Consider the following 23,045-nt stretch of genomic DNA (forward strand, 5'->3'; position numbering starts at 1 on the left):
GCCTTCGGTCCTGCTCCTTACCCCTGGTGCAACTCTTTCCCTCCCGCCCTCCTTGGTCCGGATGAGTGTAACATTTCACCAAGACACTTTGAGTGCACGCAAAAAAGAGAACGTCACCGTATGGGACGCAACGGATCGGTTCCCTTTGAACTACGACCCAAGGAACGGCTCAGGTGAAAGTTGTTATTTTTCACCATTGCGACACGGGCGAAATTCTGCCTCGCCCGGTGTCCGTAATGCAAAGTCCCTGTAAAAGACGACGGTGTGCCGACGGTGGAGGGCTCAAATTTGCTCATCGCAGCCAGCCATAATCAGCCAGGTCCACCCTCGTTGTGTTTCCTTCCGCTTCCTTTGCTGATGGCCCGAACCGGATCCCTGCCCAACGAGGCCTGGCAAATAACAAATAAACGACCGACAGAATGCTCACATCCGGGCGGACTTCTCGATTCCCCTCCCCCTCCTCCGCCCCCTTTTGGGCTGCTGTGTCTGTGCAGTCGAGTGCGGGCGGCGGAAATCCGAAGAAAAGGATATGCTAACGACGTAATTATCTGTTCATAGCTCAATGCATGCACCAACCTGGGGCACCCGGGGGAAGACCTTTCCAGGAGGGACGCATCTTCGCACACACACACACACACACAACGAACGACGCTGTGCAATCTTTTTACAGCCTTCTGGTGGGAGATTTTCTTCGTTTCGTTCTGCATCCGTCGTCGACACGAGCTGCCAAAGGACCTTTCCGGTGGGAGAGGCACGTGTTAGGCTGTTGTGTTTGGGAGCACGAGCAGGTTGAGGGTTTCACGCTCGATTAACTACGTTTGGCAAAAGTGGTACCATCATGAATGTTTCCCTCCGACTCCGAAGAGTGGAAGCTTAGGTTCCGGATTATTTGTAAGAAATTGCTTCCAATGAGACCACACCCGGGGCCGTCTCGCTGACTTCTCCTTTGACTTCCTACGCGGGCTGTTCGATTGATGCTGTTGGGGCTCGGTTCTACGGGCTCGGTCAGCGGCGTAACCGTGTGCTGCCCCCGGTCCCATCGACCTGCACGTCTGAAGTGAGCCGTTGCCCGTGATGTGAATGGCTTTTGCTGAAATCAAACCCTCCCAGCCCCGAAAGGGAAGCTTTCGGCATCTATTATTAGCTTCGTTCCGTTTCGAAATCTCCGGAGACGGAATCCAGTGGGCAACCCCACCCTCAAGGTCCCTTCCGTTTCGTTGCGCCTGCTTTATGTTGTTGTTATAATATTGCACACTCTCCATGCGGAGCAGGGATCGCTACGGATCGCTGAACAGTTCGCCGAACTTTCCATCTTCGCTTCTACCGTTGGCGTTAATCATACATTCAATATAGATTCCCATTCCAATCCCATCCCGCCTCCTTCCTCCTGCCTGCATTGGATCCATCCATCCACCACCCACCGATGCGTTCGATCCGAATGGAACCGATCAGAATATTTTCCACCTTCCAATCGGTTGGTAATATTCTCTCCCTCGTTTGCTCGCCGTGCTTGGGATAAGTTCGCACCCTTCCACCAACCATTTCCCCCCATTCCCCCTTCCCCGCGTGTGCCCGCACTCGTGAAACCGGTTTGCTCGGAGCAGGTTCCTCGCGGGAACCTCGGTCGAACGATTCGGTCAGGTTCAGTGTGTGCCGCGGCTTTGGCCTTCCATTTGTCTTACTTCAAACACTGAATGCAGGGGGGGAGGGGGCAGGGCGGGCTTATCATACTGCCTCCCCCTTCCGCGACGTGTGCAAAAAAAAAATACCGGTTCCGGCGCAACCGGCGTGCCACAAAACATATGTAAAACCGCGATAAATAAAATCCCAATTCCCGCGCGCCCTTCTTCGCGTACGATATATCGCGCGAGGCGAAACCGTTTAACGGAGGGGGTGCAGGAGGGATTTTTCAAAACGCGTTGGATTTCGGGAGCATATTTATTCACGCATCGTTGGGTAGAGGTTTTCGACAAACAAAAAAAAGTCAAACAAGAAATAATAAGAACAAAAGTTGCCAACGACGCCATCTCGGGGCGCACACTCGTTTTATTCGCGGAACCCACGGACCGTTTGCTCAACAGGTTCCAGGGATGCTCGAAAACCCGGTTCTCAAGCCAGCCGGCCGGGTGGAGCTGGCAAAACAGGAACCTTCGTCGGACGTTCACCTTCCGGTGGGCCAAACCATTCGCTCCGCCTTCCCCCGAGGCAGGCAAATTTTTGGCAGCGATTTTGTAAAAGTGACTTCATTTGGAAGAGATTATATTTCAAATCATCAGCGCCCCCAGCGTGCCATCTGGCCACCTTAAGCAGCAGCGCCTTGGTGTGTCGCTCGTTGCCAACCGTCGCGTTGCAAGTCGCCTTCGAACGATTCGCGCGCGGTGTTGAGTAGCGGACATAAATTTCGTTCCACACTTTGGCGTGGTCTTCGCTGTTCGCATTCGCTAATCTGCCCTAATCTGGACCACGTTCGGCTAATGCTCTGTTGTTTCTAGCCGTTTAGAACATTCTCCGGCGACAGCTTCCGTTCCGCTGCGATGGTCCAACGGGTGGTGGCCAACCTGGAGAGGCGAGGTGGGGGAGAAAGCGACCGCGGATGGTAATTAATAACAGTTTAAGCTCACCGGGAAACGCGAGTTTAACTGCCAATCAAACAATCTAAAGCGCCTCTGTCGGTATCTCTAATTGGTTTCGCGGCGCCGGGACCCGGGTCGGGTGGGTGTGGGTTTTGGATCCTCGGTGGGGGGAGGATTCATTTGCAGATTTTTGTTTCGCCACGTTTTTTGTTTTGTTGCCCTGTCGTTCGTCCGTAATTCCGATTAGCGGCAGAGGCGCGTAGGCAAATATTTGAGGAGATTATTTGCGCCATATATATCTGCGCCCGTGTATTAGCTCATTTGATCCGTTTTGTTTCATGTTTGCTCGTTGAACTAGAGCCGTTCGTAATCCTTAAAGCTGACAGGCCGATGTTGCGGTTAGCTGATGTTTGGTTAACGGTTTTGTGTGCTTAAATCGGTACAGATAGAATCACGCAGGTAATGCCCGCTTGCAATCGTGCAATCCTGCGATTGTTTAACCAACAAACGTTATCCTTTTCCCGAGAAGATAAGGTAGCGAGAAAAGATACAGTTGTTCAACAACTGTTCGCTCAAAATGATTGTAGATTATACATTGATGGGAACTAAATACAGGGATTTTCAGATGATATCATAACAGTAGCAGCATTTATTCCAACTGCAGCACATGATATTCCAACTGCATCAGTTGATTTTATAACGCAATCATGTATATTATAACTGTGTCAGTTGAAATCAGAATAGTAGCATTTTAAATTATAAAGTTGGTATGGCAGGTCGAGCGATGTACGCAATTAGCAAGGTAGTTCAACATATCAGGTGAGTTCATTTCGCATGAATCGCTTCAATTTCATTAGAACATGAAAGGAATTTTTAAACAAGCAGTGCTGATTAATTTTCTTGTTGACTGCATGTCATTTTTTTACTTATTTTGGTGAGCAATTTCGTTCCAAAGAAATCGAAGAGTTATGAACCCACCTGATATGTAGTTCAACCTTGGGCTTTATAATATAAAATGCTACTATTCTGAGTTCAACTGACACAGTTATAATAAACAAGATTGCGTTATAAAATCAACTGATGCAATTGGAATATCATGTGCTGAAGTTGGAATAAATGCTGCTACTGTTATGATATCATCTGAAAATCCCTGTAAGCCCATAAATTTGTTTGTTACGAATGTTCATTACGAAATCAACAACTACTCATAATTAGTTCCAAACAGATAACAAACTTTGAAAAGCTTCTCAGTACAGCAGTCGGTCCATATTGTAACACATAACTTTTAATAAACTCAGCTTCATTAAATGGAATTGGTTCTCCCATTGCTACTGCAATGCAATCAACATAGAATGTCAACAGTAAACTTCATGCTTCTACGGAAATAATTTCTCTCCGGTCATGACTGTAAACTATCTAAAAACAAACTGCTCCTTCTGCTACCGGGTTCTGTGCCAACCAAGATGAGGCTGGATTAGATACTTCCACTCTTCACCTGTCCGGCTCGTTGTATATCGTGCTACTAAATGGTGTACTCTTTCAAACGATCGATTTTCCGGAAAAGGGGGAGAGAGAAAACCCCCTGTCCAGCAATGGATGCAGTCGCTTTACCGTCGACCCCACGGCAAGGCGTCGGATTACATGTTCCGGTTGGGCTCCAGGAACCGAGCAAACAATGGAAAACCACGACACCAAGAGCATCGTCAACAACTTTTTATCGACCTACTAGAGGCTAGCGGGACGCTGGCGGCCGGAGGGAGCCGAAAATTCAAAGACACAAACGAAGAACAAATTATGAAAAACCACCGGAGCAAAGAGCATCATCATTGTCATCATCACCGGCATCATCGTCGTAGTAGTAGTAGTCATCGCTGTCGTCGAACAAAAGCATGGCACCACCCAAGCATGGCGAGCGGCTTGCCCCTTGCCCCACCCCCCGGTTCGGTTTTTCCGATTTTCGGTTTCGAGATTTTCCCGCTTTTCAACTCGGTTCTTAGCTCCTTCAGCCCGGAGACCGGTTAAGATACAGCCAGTGTCTGGTCTGGTGGTGGTGAACCCGGTTGCCACGGGTCGTTTCTCTTTTTTTCTCTGCTAGGAATTATGATCTTTTGCCAAGTGCACCCTGTCCCGCCCGCAACCCGCCCGGTGGCATCTCCATTCGGGACGGAATTTGAATTGTTTCTTGCATCGACCTCGGTCGGTCGGACGAGTAGGAAAGGACTTCGGGCAAGGTTGGAGTTCTTACGAGATGTACCTTTGGGGTTTCTTTGCCCGTTCTTTTGTCTTTGGTTTTGTTGATTTTTTGCTCCCAGAACGATTCCATCTCCAACACAGCAGCTTTTCGGAGCGTTTGTTTCGTTGACTGCGAAAAATTTATCGTTTGCCTATGAGAAGACGAACTGTGCTTTCACATAATCATCGCCGTCCAGAGCCGTTCTTTAACAGCACTGCGGTGCAATGCAGACAAGTTTGGGCTCCCTTCTATTCTCTCTCTCTTTCTCCATTGACTTCTTGCACGCTGCATTTTCCCTCGCAAGGTTTACCTATTATGGAGCGACTGCTTTGAAGTCCAGTAAATAACCGAACAAAAGTGAAAGATAATTTCAAACCACTTTTTACTTAGTCTCGCGCACGGTGGAGACCCGTTTCATTGTGGCTTCAACAAGTTGCGGTTGCACTAATGCGCTTCAATTTTGTGCTCCTTAATTAACACGAATGCATGTACGAGGGTGCAAAATAGACTTTGTTAACGGGATGAAGGGGTGTTGGAAATTGTATGGAGTATGAAACAAAGGCGGGATTTATGTTACAATCAAAGAAGGACTTTTTTGTAGGTTTCTTTCTCAATACCACTTTTATTGCTCATGCTTTGTAAAGTTTTCGTTTGAAACGTTTTATCCCAACGATTATGCATGTTGCAATTTGGTACATAAAATATAACGTTCGAAAAATACCACACCACCGCCGATTCGTTTTTATTGCAATATGCATAATTTTACACCGCACCGTTTTGCAGATTGAGGTATGCAGATTTCGAACACAGAATTCCCCCACGGGTTAACGTTTCCCCCCCCCCCCTCTCCACCCCCGCCACGCTGTCAATGTCATCCAAAAGTGAATGCACCTTCCATAAACCGATCCGGTGCGCAGATAAGCTGCTTAAAATGTATGCATCCTCCCGTGCTCAGGTCCTCCGGGATGCGCCCCCTCCTTCACCTTCAATCACCGCTCCGGTGCCCTTTTCTTCATCGATGATTACTATAATTTAGCGTCGGTTAAACCTTCGTCCGTTCCCCCGGCACACACTCTTCCCGTTTCCCGGCACCCTTTTTCACGGACGGCGTATCGTGGGAAGTCGGTTTCCGAGAGCGAATATATGTATATTCGCTGCATCGGTGCGATACGATCACACGAAATTGTTCCGAGCAATTGCTGCCCGCCAGCAGGGAGCAGGGATCTCGTCCCGGTTGCAGCACTGAGTGAAGGGTTCTGGCAAACGGATGCTCTGGAACGGTGTGGAACGTGCGAGAACACTGCTTGATCCCTATCAGAAACGCAAAAAAAACCCGAAGAACTCTGCACTCACCGGGACTTCCATCATCCCGGGCGTTCCCTGTCGGTGGCTGCCGAAGATTGATGTCGCCGTTCGAGGCTGCGGGCTACTTCCCATCGCGCGTTACGTTTTGAAACATGCCCTGCTCGAAACCAACGGTGAGGGGGGGAGCAGGGGGCCTTGTTTCGTTCGATATTTATCCGAGGAAAATGTGTACCTTATTTTACACGAGCAAAATAATTTGCAATTTCAAGGTGTGCAGTGTGCCCGGCCCGGCTGGAATATTCTATATATCTTTCCCCGTTCGGTGAAGTATTGCAATAGTTTTGTCTTGAGGTCGCCAGCTTGCGTCAGCACACTCACAGGGATAGGGGGGAGGGATGCCTATTTTCGCGGGCAATTCTCATCAATCAGCTAGCGCAAGCTTTGAAGCCGCACACTTAATCCACAATTACCCCGGCCAGCCCTGCCGAGTCGATGTGAAGAAATTGCAATGGCGGCCAAAATGGAGGTCAAATGACGAGCAATGGCGTGTGATCATTGACGTCAACGGTGCGAGATTCAAGGGATTCTATTTTGGAATGCACTAGGTTGCGCTCCGAACGAGACGATTGAAATTGATATTTGACAAGTGCAGGAGAATGTGTTGCTTTTTCGAAAACTTTCTACATACTTTGTCAGTCGATACAAAATGTATATTGTAACGTTTCAAGTTTGTATCCGACTGCGCAAACAGATGTTTCCAGTACGTAGGGAAGCTACCGTTTTTATTTGTGCTTTATGACCCCGCACTTCTAACGGTCGGTGCCGCGTGATTCCGTTATGCTGCATCTGTTGCGCTCTACCGATGCAAAACGTTTCTTCTTCTCTTTCCTTCGCTCGCCAACAACTGGACGGACGCGCGTTACCATCAGCATAAGCAGCCATAAAACCCTAGCATATACTCCCCCCTGGCCGCCGTAAATATGATCTCTCCGGTTCCCCGACAAGGTTGCATCACTGCTCCAACTGACGGAAAACGGTGGATGGATGGAGGGAAGAAGCAAACAAAAAACACACAACCCATCCCCGACTCACTAACCAGCTGAAAAACATAAATAAATCGCTGCGGAAGCCGGGCGGGATGAGCGCATGCAATATCAAATCGCTTAGCATAATGGCTGCGATTGCCTACGCGCAGAAAGCCGTAACAGTGCGCAGAAAACTATCGCCGCAGAACGGGGCGAGAGGAGAAAAAGAAATGAGAATTGAAACCCAAACGTACTCTGCGAGGAAAAACAAACTTCCTCGTTCATTCATCAAAAGTCGAGACGAGGAAAAATGACGCCATAGTCGAAAAAAAGTCTCAGAAATGCTAGCGTCATTTCAACACGCAGCAAATGTGAAGCGCTTTATGAATTGCGATGCCTCTCTGTTTTCCCGCCCCGAAGAAAAGTCAACGGCGTTGTTCCTCTTGTGAAACTTTGTTTTTTTGTCAAGTGCCAGTTTCGGCTAAGTGGCTCTAGTTAGTAGTTTTTCGTCTGCCTTTGCTCATCACGTTGGTGGAGAGCATGACCGACATGGGCGATCCTCCCGTAATCCATTGTCGAATATGCATGTTACGCACGGCCCAGTTCACCGCGTTTTGCTTCTTGGAGGCGATGAAAATTTTGCTGCAAAAAATGCGACAAATCAAATTTTTTATGGTTTCTTTCCCCAACCCAGCAGAATTTTGAGGGCTGCCCCGCGTTAGACTGAGAAAAATGGTAATAAATGGTTTTTCCCACACCGAAACAATGTGGCAGGGTTACACCATTTTCCCGGAGCCGTCGAAAAAAAACAAGAAGCCCAACGAGGTCACAAGGCCCACTCCGACCAAGCAGTTTTCCTCTTCGCCTTTCGGGCCGAAAAGAAAACAGTGGAAAGAAAAGAAAACGAAATCGGGACACACACACACCGTGCTTAGGCTGGGCCAGAAGAAGTCTCTTGACGGTGGTGATATGATATCGCAAACCCGAAACCCTCTCTCTCCACCGGGAGCTGCACGTTTGTTATAGAGCCATTGTGCAAACGTTTGCTTTGGCTAAAGTTGCAGTTGTTTTGAAAAATGATGTTGTTTATAAATATTGAATTAGATTAGAAACTGATACGGGAGGCAAACGCGGCACGTGTGCGGAGTTTTGTGTAATGTCTCTCGGTGTGCACCGTTTCCAAGCTTTACTTTAAGGGACGATGTTTATGCACGCAAAAGTTTGTGCAATGGAAACCGCGTTTGTATTTTGTGTTGTCATTCGATTGCTCCCTTCGTAGCTTACTTATACGCGCCGAAGAAAGCTTTCCGTAAAGTGAGACGCTTCTGCTTGGTGTTAACCTACTTCCTAATCAAATGTGCATACTTAGACAACGGCAAAGTTTCGCTCGGCAGGATGTTGTGTGTTTTTGTGGTTGTTTTGTACATAAATAAACATGACATACAGCGCGTTCTAGGCCGCACCGAGGCGTAGCACGTTCTGCAATCAATGAGCGCACGGAAGCAGCGTACGACATATCTGTTGGTTTTCCATTACGCCTCGCCAAAGGCACCCGACGGTGGGGGGTTTCGCGATCCGGGATTAGCACGGAGCGTGCAGTGAATCTCTTTCTCCTCATCCAACTCGATGGCTCGATCTCCAGTGAACCGTTCGGGCGGATCGGAATAAACATGCTGCTGCACTGCCAGGGCCGTAGCATAACCAGCCATACACATGCAGCAGCGCCATGCTCAGTCACGCGTACCATCATCTCACAAGCATCGGCTGGGTTTCGTGTTTTGATCGCAACACTGCGTTCACGCTTCCTCTCGCACGGACTATGTGTTTATGATGTTGAATCTGACTGTTGCACGCGCCACCAGGCCGCGGCCGTTGCTTTAAATTATGCTAAACGAAACGATTACCGAGGCGAAGGTGTTGTAATCTTCATGCTTCACTCCGCGGCTGGCATGCCGCGTTATTCTCGCTACCCCCTCCGGGCACATTCTGGCCGAAAGTTGGTTGCGCAAAACTTGCCTGATAAGCGCCTGGCAGTTGTGGCGGCTGCTCGATAGTAAACATTTTTCAGCAGCTGTCACCGGGTGTTGGTGCTGCCGAAACTTTCTAATTAATTATCACCAGACAAATGTGGGTGTTAAATATTATGTTGGAAGCACATTTTTGATGGTTTTTCATAAAGTTATAAAACATTATTTTTTGCAAGGAAAAGTTCGGCACTTTGTTTTAAAGTTTAAATGTTGCAATTTACCTACGCTGCCCATATTCGCATATCAGTCCCATTTGACTTATCATCACTTTTGAGTTAGGCCCATTAATAATGTTCATTTTCAATATATTTCCGACAAAATATCTCAAAGTGGCTATTTAGTGCATGCAAATGTGAAAAAAATACCAAACTGGCGGCGTCCCGTATTGAAAGTAACCACATAACAGTCCCCTATATGATTTCTTTCCTGAAATTAAAGAAAAGTTATAGTTATTGAAACTTCAACAATTTTGTAATGTAAAGTAACATCCAATTGTGGTCCTCCATCATCAAATTGATTCCGCAGGGTTTTATTTTTCAATAAATTCACCTCGTGTTGGCGTTGGAAAATCTCACCTGGCGACTCCATGGAGTGCTATTTATGATAATTGTTCGTCCAACAAACGCCATGGCCCGCCCATTTCCCACATTTCCACCCGATGATGGTGATCATGGGTCAGGTTGCGCGGTCACAGGCATGCCGGCTGTACCGGTTCGCACAATTGTGACACACGTACGCTATGCATATTGCAACACCTGCCACACTTTTATGCTCCCGCACCAATCACAACACTAAATACCAGCCCACCGGAACAACAGCGTCAAACACGTCACGGAGCACTTCAGAAGGGATTTGTTGTGTGTGGGGAGGGGAGGTGATGGGAAATAATGTACAACTTCCTTCTCCAATTGGTGTTCATAAACATTCGCCCGGGATTAATTATTAGCGAGGTGTCCTTTTGCCGGAAAATCCCTTGCCAGTTCCCTTTTTATTTCACCCGAGCACAAGCTCCCGCCAACTCTCGGTGTATTTTATTTATGAACCATACGATCGACCGATAAACCCCATGTAGTGTTTGTTGACCTCCTGACCATCCCCCTCCCTTTCCTAACATACGCACAAAACATGCATCACAGAGCGACTATTGTTTGCTGTGGAATTCTCAGCCGGCGCTGGATGCTGGAATTCCACTCTCACTTTTCCGCAGGGTGGAAAACTTAATGAAGAATTGATTTTCCGGTAGGTGGCTTTTCGCCGCGTGCCACGCCACGCCGCCCGCAACCCGACCCTCTGGGCGCTCGGTCGGATTCCAACGCTCATGTTTTAAATTGTTCGTGGCTCGTGTGTTGATGTCGGACGTTGTGTTCGGAGTGCGCGAGTCCGCATGTTTTGTCTTTCTGGCATACCTCGTTGCCACCGACGGACTGAGTGTTCAGTCGGGCCTTAATTGAAGGCTTTCGTTTCTGCTACTGGAATGTGTTTTAGTATACAATTCAGTCGTCTGAAGTTTAAAGCTTGTATTCCTGAAATGCTACAAATTACAAGTTGATTAGTTTTTAAATGTTGAAATCATAGTTCGATGTTGGAATAAATCACATAACTGACATTTGTTTTATCTGATTCCATATTTCTTCCAGGTCCATTGCGTTCGTCTAAGGAAAAGTCCATCCTTCGAGTTACGAACCCCGCAGCTAAAGATAACGAAGGTAAGCCAGTGTTTTTATTATTGGATCATAATATTCTAGCTTCTATCGCCATCCATATTTTCTCACCATGAGTCCAATTAGAATCACACGGCAGAATGGGTCCTTCATTGTAGTACTCTTTTTCCTCGATGCGCTGCCAATGATGATCCTCAAGATCCTGGTCAGATAAGTCGATCGAGATAGGCACACCGAGTTAAAAGTTTTACAATACCCTATCCATGGCAGAACTCTTCATTTGTCAACGGGAAGGAACGGGTTTGCTAATGGGCAAACAAGCGGCGAGCGCGATCGTCTTCTGAAATGATTAATGGAAAGGCTAATGGAACTGGACCGTGCGCGCGCTCCCGTAAGGTCAACCGAAGAAAAGTTGAATATTAATTGGCTGCCAGGCGATGATGACAAATGTGTTCGTCCTAATGACGCACCGGGCCACAAACAATCACTGCGGTTCGGCTTATGGTTTACCCTCTCCCCGGTTATCGACCGAATTGCTCGTAAAAATGAATGAAGACATCGTCCGTCCAGGATGGTTTGTGAAATATGGCTATGAATAGCCATTTCTCTAATTATAGCTAAGAACGATTCGATAGGGTGGAATACGTTCACTCTCAATGAATGGAATTACATTCTTATCTGTAAAGTATGGAACAAGGCTATGTTGTTTGAGTTGAATTACATCAATCAGGTGGTGAATCGTTGCTTGTTTATTTTGACAAATTTATTTACTACGAAAGAGATGATTTAGTATGTTTTTACTCATCTGAAACTTAATTTAATCATCAACAATACCCTAGAACATGAAGTACTAGAGAGTTTCACCAAAAAAGTAACATTAAATAATAAACAAACAAGCTTATTGCACAGTAAAAGATGCATTCCAAACACGTTGTATTAAAGTCGTAGGAAAGACGTGGAATTATACTGTGCATAAAATAAAACACTCCTATCAGGTGATGTATTTCATCCCGTTTTAGCTCCACTCCATTTCGAACAACATGCCCGTGCACCGGTAAAAGTTACTAATGGAATGAATTAATTTTTCCTCTCTTTGTCTCGGAGTCCTTGGGAGCCTTGCTCGATCGATGACACTCAGTCGACACCTTTTCATCGCCTTCAATCTCGTTCAAATCGTCGCCTCACGCACAGACTACTTTTTCTTCGTCGTTTCCCATTAAACGCGCCATCACTTGATATCATTCGTCTTTTTTCTCCGTACCGCATTGGGGAGCGCATTCAATCGCAAAACGTTTCACTATAAATCACTCCGCTCGGGTAGGAAAGTACCGGGCGCATTTCGAAACTTAATATAATTAACGAATAAATCACGATAGGACACAGATACAGGTACTCTTTGTGTCCTTTCACTGGCAATTTTTACATCGCCCGTTCGTTTTGAACAATGTACTGTGCTTCTATTTTTCAACACTTACTCAAATTGGTAAATATTTCCCTTAAACTGTTATTTGCGAAATTAAATTTCAGTTCGGCGAATAATGTTTTGGTTAAAACTTTTCGTCAACCAATACTTTGAAAATAAACACGATGAATTTCGATCCAGCAGGCTTGAAGATCAATCCATCAAACCCCTTTTCATTGTCCCACCGCCGGAAGTCGGGGGAATATCAATTCAAGAAATGAATCCCCGAGAAACGAGGAAAACCACCAGAGTCGGGCTAAGCGACCGGGCGGGCCCTGGCAAGGCATAAGATATTGCGCCGCAAAATAGAACAAAAACAGGCGGTATAAATTAACTGGAAAATAAATCTGTTTACCTGCCGAACGGGAAAACGCGATTCCCAGCACACGCCCACGTCACGCCAGATTGAAAGTTCGCGATTTGACCCGCCAAACGGGGTTGGGTCTCCCCCGATCCCTGCAATCTCTCTCCCCCTCACCGGGAGGACACACAAGGAACCTGGCGGAGCATGGCGAAAACTTTTGTTTCGTCACGCCCAGCGAGTCGGTTGGGATTTCGCGCGGCGTCGTCCGCGTGGGATGGTGGAGTTATGTTTACTATGCTTCTGGCCACCGAACGTCGATCCGGGGAGTCTGCTTTTTCCGCTTTCCCATGCGAGCGCGCATCATCATCAATTTTCGTTATATTTCAATCTAGTCGAACGTGCTATCGCAAAAGAATTGGAGTTTATGCAAAACCGCTTCCGTCCTTTGGCGTATCCAAGAAAAAAAAAATAGCTGGAGGATTCGATCGCGCAGTCCTGTTTGGTTGGAAATTACTTTGCGGGAAAGTTTTGCGACCGAGTGCGGACCGAAGCGGTTGAAAAGTTTGTCCAAAATTTTGATATTTCTACAAATTGTATACGAGAGCCTTACAATATCAGATGGATTGGGCAAAGTGTTTCAAAATTCATTCAACCACCTCCGAGCCGGAGCTCGTTGCGCTTCAAATTGCAACATAAATTCCCCCATTCACTTCCGCGGGCGCTACAGAAAAGACGCCAAGAAGGATTTCATCCCCAAACCTACATCCCCACACTGTTCGGGCATGTCGCCGTGGATGAATTCAATTGGAAATCCTTTCAATTTGCTGAGCTAATATTATGGTTACATTTCGTTTGTAGAAAGGAGATTAAATTTTTTTTCTTGCCTCCATGGGGATCGACTGGGGAGGAAGTAAAGTTGCGGTTCCGCACTCCAACTCCCTTCACGCAGGCGAACCCTCACTTCTGGAAAACACGTCATTCAATGTCAGTTTTACTCCATCCGTCTTCGTTCCATTTGGGAACGGAAAGGACATAAGAAAGATGGCGGAAGTGCGAAACAGGCGAAGATGGGAAAAAGTGTACTACCTTTTTCATAATTCGCATGATTCGCCCCACGTGCTCACGGATCGGGTTGGTAAAGTAAAAGGACGTTAGATGGTTTCCGCGTTGTTTGTAGCCGGCAGAAGTCGGTTCGTGTGCCGGTCTGTTGTAAATATATTTAGATGTTTTGATAGACTTTCCGGCTTTGCGTCCTCCACGAGAACCGTGTCGGACTTCCACGGCCCCCCGGTAGTCCGAATGGTTCGAAAGGTTTACTTAGCTTTCCGCGCTGGCATTGGGGAAGTATAAAATGTGGCATTCGTGACGACAGCCTGTCCGCAAACGAGCTGCCTTCTATCTCTCTCTCTGTGTCTTGTAAAGCCATTCGTTTAAAAAGGGCTGACTGGCTCCCTTATATCTTCCTTCTTCCCTGGCGAGAACTGTTTGGGGAACTGCTCCACCCAGCAAGTCCCAGCTGGCGGGAAGAAGGATTTTCGGCCAACTACCTCCCCCCTGCACCTCTTTGAGGCAGGTAGATCTTGTTTGTTGACAGGAGGGGATAAATTCTGTACCGTGTACTCGTTTCGGCAGCATCCCCAGGATATTGCCGTTTAATGTTTGCTGGCGTAGGCAAATCCTCGAATCGGCCACCATCGGTTCAATTTTCACACCTCGGCGTTCGTTACGGCGCATAAGCCGTACCTTGTGGAGAAGAATCCCGTGTGCGCCTTCAGCTACTCGGGAGAATCATAAAACAAACCTCCTCCAGCTCCTCCACCTCGTGGAGGAACTAATCCTGGCGAGGCACCGATTTGGGGCTTCTGGGGACCGGGCCATCCAGAATTGAAATTCAAATCGGATAAAATTTTAATTAATCGATGTAAATTTAATCCCCTGAATTTAAAACGTAACCAAACCGAACCTCAAACCCGCCAATCGGTCCCGGCGGGGGGGGGGGGGGGGGGGGGGGGGTTGCGGTATCTCTTCGGGTGATCATGCCGATCCAATGTTTCCACCTCTCTCGGCATACCCGGGGGGAGGGCGGAGGGAACGACAGGTGCCCATTTATCTCGCATACAACTCGCACTCCACTCGGTTTCCCGGTTGAACGCAAGCGAATGTGTTTATTTATGGTCGGAATTAGAACCAGCTGGCATTCTAGGCAAACCACCGGCCATTGTTGGCAGAACAGATATACTGACCGGGTCCGGGGTAGTAAACCAAACCCACTAGTCCACCCGTACATCACATACTCTTACACTCACACACCCACACCGGCAGGGTGCAGATTAGTGAATGAAACGGAACAATAGAGAACCCAAAGCATTGCAATGGTTGCTCCCACGACAGACAGACGGGATTCGTCCTCTACCGACAAAATTTTGCGTTTGTATGTTAGAAGGGGAAGAACTAGAACGATCGAGTTGTATGGTTTGAATTTATGCATGCATGCGTTATGTTGCCAAGCAGATGGCCACCATCGCGCCAAATGCCAATTGTGAAGTGCGCCCAGCGCCCAGTTGATGACCTTTCCTGTAATTCCTAAGTCTTCGCAAATCCGAAACGAGTCCCGATGTATAGACGGCGGTGAATATTTTCCTTCTCCAACCCTTGGTCGAACGGGGGGGATAAAAGTATATGAGCGTGAGTTATTGGGAAACCAATGCGCCACAAAAACGGGTCCCTGAATTATGGATCGAGCCTGGCGCGCCGAGAGCCTCACACAACACCGTGCATCATCTTTACGCCCATGAGGTTGGGGATAAGAGGGTTTTAAATTTTTAATACACAGGACAGTTTTCTCCCACCACCCAGCCCGGGTCAACATTTTCACAAGCCACTTCCAAGGCCGGTTATAAATGAGTCCATGTTCGGTTTTCCGTTGGTAAAAGTATATATCTCATTCGGTGATTGCAAAATTGATGCCGACGCGCTGGTGCCGCTGCTTTCGTTGGGTTCGTTAAAAATTTATGTCATGTGTGTAACACAATCAGCAAAGTTTATTACCAGTGAAGTTCTTATTATTTTCTTTTTTCCTTTTGGAGTTCAATTCCGCAAGTAGAACCCACGATGGTGATTGGCTGGGCAAAGTCAAACATAAGCTGATGTCTCGATTCGATTGAAGATCGAAAATTGGGCAACCGATTTGCCGGGACATCATTCTGCGGAAGGAAACGAAAAACGCTCTGCGGGTAGAGTAAAGCGTCTTTTCCGATCAAATAAAATCACAAAACTCAACCAGGTCTCGTACGCTACCGCACGTAAAAAGTGAGTGCGGTGAAAGTGAGTGAAACAACGTCGATCGGGTCGGGTGATGTACTCCTCGGAACACGACACGACTTCCCTCTAGGAACTCATGAATATTTGCAGGCTACGGTGAGGGAAAAGGTGTGATGGGAGAAGAGCCGAAGAGGTGGTACGGCAAAGTATGCCGGAATTTATCAATCATTTCCCATGTCCCAACGCGATGGGTATGCTATATAAGTATGTTATTTGCTATGCGAACGCAAACCGTCGGCGTTGGAAAGCGCTCCTTTTTCGGGATCCCTAAACCCCAAATCAATTCTCATATCTGCAAATATTCCGAGATGATGAAATTTGCTTTGCATCAATCACCGGAGGGGCAAACTTTCAAAGGAATGCTCGCTTCTGTGTTCCCCTGCCCCGACGTGGACGAGTAGTTAAAAGTCAGTCGCACAGGCAAGTGTTTCCCTTCGTCAAACTTCCCCTGGCCCCGAATCTTTTCTTGTTCGCAGAAGAAAGTCCTTCCGCAGAGTTTCAGATTGTTCTGCCACCGTCCCACCTTTGCTCGACGATTGCCATTGTCGATCCGGTGGTCGGATCGTGTGCGCAAAGTTCCGCTGCAGTCAAATCCTGCCCCATTTTTATTCGTCCAAGTACGCGACCCGCTGTCGGCGACTTCAGCTGGTAAAGGTTATCCCAAGTGGTTGTGCTGAAAGGATTTCTTTCCTTCACCCTCTCGGCTCGTTTTATAGTCTTTCGCCGCTGGCTTCTCAAGTAATGGCAATCTTCGGATCCACCGGGGACGGGCGGCTGGAGGGCCGGAGAAAGCGGGACACAGATGCGCCATCGTGTAGTATGACGATCCTCTTTTGGCTCTAGGTTTCGTTCTTTTCTTTGATGATACTTTTTTTCCTATTTATTTCCTATTTTCTTATTCCGAGAAACCCCAACCAATGGCGGCTGCCGAAGCGTAAGGGAGGAAAATCTCATACGATTTTTTATTCATTTCGTTGCTTGTCGCTGCCTTTTTTTTCCTACTAAAGTATTGAAGCTCGACGCGTTGGGTGCGAACTCGAACTGGAAATAATCAATGATTTTATTAGTATTGCCACTTTCCCGTACATGCTCTAAATAATGCTGATCAGCTCACCCAGTGGTGATATTAAAAAAAAAAGAACCAGAAACATGCATTTTAAACGAAATAAGGGTTTTCTCGCAAAAGTAATGAATAAAAACTTAAATCCCACAACAAAGGCAAACAAGTACCACTTGGGCAAGAACTTGAGAACTCTCAACTGGTAAAGGAAACATTCCGAGTAAGTACCGAACATAGGACAGTTTCTCAGATCTTCCTGCGGAAAATGTAAATTGCCTTCGTTCGCAGAAAGAAGCTCCCGCTTGCGGATGGTCGAAAATTATATGCAAATTAAAATCCTGACCCATGCCTTACCCCCTTTTTTTTCCTCTTTCTGAGTCACGCCCAACCGAGGCTACCGAGGGGTCACTCCTGTCACCGTCCTCCGACGATGGATAAAAATCCCGAAAAATGTCCCCATCGACGGAGCGTTTCCTTTTCTACCGACTCGAGCTTCAGGGGAGTCGGAAAGAAAATAGCATCACGTCACCACCATCACAGCCCATCCATCGCCACAAGGAGATTTCTCGTGTGAGAGAGTGCGGGCCCCTCCTCGTACCGGTAGAAGCGACGGGAAATACATGGCGCATAACTTTGGCTTACACTTTGGCAGCAGGACCGTTCCCGGGCGCTGTGGATTTGCTTCGGCGAAACAAATTAAAAACTGCCAGCTCTGCCCAACGGTATGGCAACCCTCGAGCGAAGAAAGAAGGTAGCACTGGCCACCAGTGGGTTTACGAAGTTTGCCCGGAGACCAGAAGGTGCTTCAATTGTACTTTTGGAAGAGTACCTTTCGCGAGCTGGAATGCGGGTGCAATATTGGACCACGGTGAGGCGTAGGCATTTCCTCCTATGTGAGTGTGCGCCCAAATTGTCAACTACTTTGTCCAATGGAATACTTTGGCATCCCGGGGCATGCCTGGGTAAGGAATATAATGGAAATTGCGATGCTAACAAGGGGATTTCATTCGATTTCGAGCATTTAAAAGGAGAATCAAATTTAAAAAGGATATACAAACAAAAGTTCAATGTAACTAACTTTAATACTGTTTATCTTTCAATGTTCTCGGGTTGATAATTATTGGGAAAATGTCAATGTATTTAAATTACGAAAGAACCCGTTCCTTCAACGGAGAAGGTTACCATTGAATTTCTTTTCCTTTGACGAACAAGGATACTTTTAGCCAACCCTTGTAAACATTGTCAAAAAACACGTCAATTGAATTGACACAATCAGATGATTAGGGTGTTTTTGTTTTTCTTTCCTCATCAAAACGTGTAATTTTGTTTGTCCAGCATTTTTATGCAATCGTCTCCGGTTAGAGTCGACTTTTGTTGCTGAGCTTCATGAAACATTTAAGCGATGCTCTTGTTAAGGTTCGCAAGGGGATGCATTCCAACCGACAGACAGTCCGGGCGCACATTCTTCCTTCGAGGAATCATCGCCGAATGCGCGTTTCGCTGGAACCCACCCGACCGTCGTCGGTTGTTTGTGTGACGATAATTTGTCGTCTTTTCGTTCGTTTGGTGCACGGTCGCATTGGGCTCGACGTTTCTGAACCACACGCGGCCCAAAACCCAAAAAACAAATGCATCCTCCCTTTTGCGGATCTTCCGTTCGCCTGGGATCTGTTTTTTGAGAAATCGCCTCAACAAAGGCCGCAATAGCGCGTAGTTGGAGTGGAAACGAGGGGATCAAAAAAAAAAACAAAAAAGGGAACCCATTGGAACAAAACGCCAGCGCGGAAAGACATCAGCGGTGATGAGTGACGAGCAAAAGAGTCGGACACAAATTCTCGAAATTGCTACCCGACATTTTTCAGAGTAATCAACATGCTCAGCCTTTTTGGCGGGATGCGTGTTCCGGTAGCGGCCTACAGAGAGTACGAGCGAGCGGCCGAGAAACGTGGGGACCTTCGAGGTTGTCATCGTTGGCACCCCAAATATCGATCGAGCCCTCCGAGGACCGATTTAGCTGTCAATGGTGATCGCATCATTGTCGTATGGGGCGATGCACGGATCAACTCCGGGGACGGATGCGAATGAATGTGTGCGTGTTTGTCCTCACTACGCACCCGTACACGGGAAGTTCCAGGCAATTGCTGACGATGACATCCTGCCAATTCTGGGCTCGATGAATTCCGCCAGGGGACACGCTCACTACCCATCGACTCCTCAGCCATTCTACCTGAGCGATTCCCGTAGCGAATTCCGCATTTGTCAGTTTTCATTTCAATTGCGATCGCGCAATTTCGAGCCTCTCCACAATCACACACACACACACACACACACCCAACCCATTCCCCGACGCAACCGAAGCCATGCCGGAACGATGTTAGAGTTTGTTTCTTTTTCATCGCCCTCCCTCCAGCCAGTTTCCATTTTGGCCAAGCTACTGTGCTACTAATGGGTATCCCGGTTTTTGGACTTCCTTTTTTTTACTTTTTTTTAGTTCATAAAATTCCCGCCGGGTCCTTGTTGATGTTCACTCTCCGGGCGCAGGTACACACGGAGTTCGGTTCGGACCGGAACATGACTCGACCGCTTCGTTCGTGCGAGGTCGTTCCACAATAATCCGAGCGAGAGAGAGAGAGTGTGTACTGAAACAAGGCCACCATCCTTGGCTTTTCACTTCGGATGAAACTACTTTGGAACTACTGCCATAGATCCTGCCCGGTCAGTTCTACACGGTCAGGGGTCCCCTGTTTTTCGTCGAAGGACGACAACTCACAGCGGCAATCCAACTGTTTTTCCCTCCAGAGTCCCGTTCGTAGCTGGCGTTTTCCCCCCCTCCCGAACCGTCATTTACACCCTTGGCGCTGCTCTTCCCGGCTGATCGGTAGGAGATCTTTATAAATTTGTGAACAGTATTTCAAGTACACCCACTGTCTCACTCCCTCGTCCCCAAAGGTGTTCGAACGGTGTGTTTCTTTTGTTTTCTTTTTTTTGGGAAGGAAGTAGAAACCTGCATCCGACTGCGGCATCAAATGATTGCGTTCGTTTCCACCTGACATGATGGTTTCATTTTCTTGTGCATCCCCCCTCGAACTCCCTCCCTGGGTCGGCCCGGGAACCAAGTGTGAATGCTGAAGAATAATTTATGGCCAACTTTGGGGGACCGGCACGACGAAGACAGCACGATAGCTCTATCACTCTTTTTCTGGCCCGTTCCAGGACGATCAGGGCTACTGTCACAATCCCCCCTCCCGGTGGACCTGCACTGCATTTGGCACAGGTCTCCATGGTCACACAAGTCAACCCGGGTGGATCTTTTCCCCACACGCTATTTTCCGGAGCCCATTCTCACTTTCTCGTAAAGAACTAGAACCGTTTGCTGCAATCTCGCCCAAAACAATGGCCCGAACGGGTGAACGAGTTCTTACGAGTCCTTTAGCTCGGTGTCCAGCTCAAGTGGCTTTCGCGGCCGAATGGAACCCGGCAAACGGTGGGAACACGTACCGCCGGGGCCTTGATGGGTGAAGAATTTATGGTGTCGTTGTTTGTTTGTGCGCGCTACGATACGTCCGGAACACCGCGTGCGGTGGGAACTAAAGACATAAAAAGCGGCGAAAAACGGTGGTAACGGACGTCATGCCTTTCGACACATAGTGCACGATTTAATTGTGGTACCGTTTTCATCCCATTTCTTTTGTGACAAACCCCTTTTAAAGACGCACACATACTTGCAGGAAAATTGTGGTGAAAGATTAATCAATGGTGGAAATGTTTTAGAATGATGTGCAAAATATTGTTGCATAATTGAATAATTGTATTTAAGGCTAATAAAAACGAGAGCAAATAACTCTTTTACCTTGGCAAAAATTTCCCTCCAAACGTATCTAAATGAAGTTGATGTTTCGCGCGTGAAGTTTCTTTTGAGCCACATCCATCGAAATGTATTTCCCAGGAACAAAAAAGGTCCGACGGGGTGAGCAAACCAACCGACGGTGGAAACATTTGCATGCTCTGTTTGTGGTTCCGTGTTTTCCATCATTAAACAGTCCTCCTCCTGTCCGCCCCTTGCATCGTTTCCTGACGCCAAGCGAGGCGAAGGTTAGTATAGCAGAAAATTCCGCAAAACATGTGTGGTACGAATAAAACAAAAAAAAGGTTACACGCTAGGTCAGAAGAGCAAGCGGCTCTAACGCGCCTATACCACAAGAACGGCATGTTGGGAAAAAGGCAGTAATTTTGGACCATCATCATTCCGAACTAGTGACTCCTTCGACGAACTATCATCCACTGCGCCGGTAGCGCGTGTAATGGTTCTCTGCATGGGAGGTACCCATTAGCATTCGACGTACCGGTACGTTTAGCTGTAGCATCACTTAAGTGCTACGCTGGAGGTCCTTGTGAACGTTGAGTTGAAAAGTGCAACCAACAAGTGCATCATCGCGTCGAGGAAAGGTGAACTGTTACTGGTTTTATGGTCTCTTTCATGCATTCCATGGTTCAAATAGCGCAAAATCCGTTTTACACAGGCACAATGTTTCCCGCAACAAAATTTACCATCCAAAATGATCTATAGTGTCTGTTCATGTTCAAAGAAAGTAATTCCTTGACGGAAAAATCCCGCCACGATTGATGATGCTTTTGAAGAAAATTTCAACAACACAAAACCATCAGCAAAACGGAACGCACGCGTGGACAAAATCACAAAGCACAAAATTAACAGGCATGAAGAACAAAAAAAACACTCACAAAAATAAATACCCATGAGGATGTCGTAGGTTACTGAAAACAAAATATTTTTAGGTGTGTACACGTTTCATTCACATTTCGTTTCCTCATTCGTCACGTTTTTTTTCCCCCCGCCCTCCGAACGCCTACCTTACGCTCGCGTGTAGAAATAGCGCCATTCGTGTACACGAAAGCCAAACAACAACATTAAGCCAAAAATAGCGAAACATCTAATATTAGAGACGACACGGTGGTCGGCGGTGTATGGAGAGGAGCCCACCTTTCTACCCAGCATCAACATCAACATCGGCATCATCATCATCGGTGGACTCCTCTCCCCCCCACCCCAAACCAGCAACCTCCAACCAAAGGCAAGCTGACAAGCCCAGAAGCGTCGTCGTCGTCGTCGTCGGCAGACGAATTAGTTTTTATGCTAACTTCTTCTGTTTCTCATCATCATCAACATCGTCCAACCATCCGACGACCGCGATGCCGGGCTGGAGGGAGGGCAGCCGGCGGCGGAGACCGAAGAGCCGGGAAAACGAAACATGTGTCATCTTTTGGCGTGTTGCTTTTTCTGGATTTATCTTTCCCGCTGTCTTTTTATGAGCGTTTCACGCATCGAATCGCGGCTTGGCTCCTTCGCCGGTTGGGGTTCTCTTTGTTCCTCCGCCCCTTGCTTTCGAGTCCGATGCGTGTTTCTGTATGCGTGGTTCCCCTCCCTCTCTCCAACCGATACTAGCTGCTAGCTGGCCAGGTGAGAGGAAGCGTCAGGAAAATCTCAGGAAGATTTCCCAATTCTACTTTTATACGCTTACGCCATTAGCTTCCCTTTTTGCCTCCTTAATGTCTCCGCCTTTTGAGGGTGTCCGCCGCCGAGTCGCCGGGTCCGGGTCCTCCCTTGGACCTGCGTATCGTATTGCCTTAAGACTACGCACTTTCGGACATCTTCGTAGCTCACACGCGTTCGGAAGCGTTCACCGCTAACCGGTCGCTTTCATCTCGAGGCCGGGAAAATCTACACTCTCCCCCCCCATCTTATTCCCGGCCGGTTTCGGCCTCTGGCTCTGAGCTTCTTTAATTCCGCTCACGGGTGAAACCATAACCATTCGAGATGATAAAGGGCACTCCTTCTTGAGCTTGACTTTTGCTTTTTAAGGATTAGCGGAACCGGACCCGGTGGCTTTCCGAGAAGCTTTCTGGTTATTTTCCACGGCAGCAGTTTTCCGTTCGCCCACCGAACGAATGGTCGGCTATGGGTCGTGTGATTACGAAAATTTAATCAACCATTTAATCAACCATCAACCATCAAACCGGAGGCCGGTAATGGGAAAAAGCAGGGCTTAGCTTACATG

This window comes from Anopheles ziemanni, chromosome 3 (genome assembly GCF_943734765.1).
Source record: "Anopheles ziemanni chromosome 3, idAnoZiCoDA_A2_x.2, whole genome shotgun sequence".
NCBI classification, from domain to species: Eukaryota; Metazoa; Arthropoda; class Insecta; order Diptera; family Culicidae; genus Anopheles; species Anopheles ziemanni.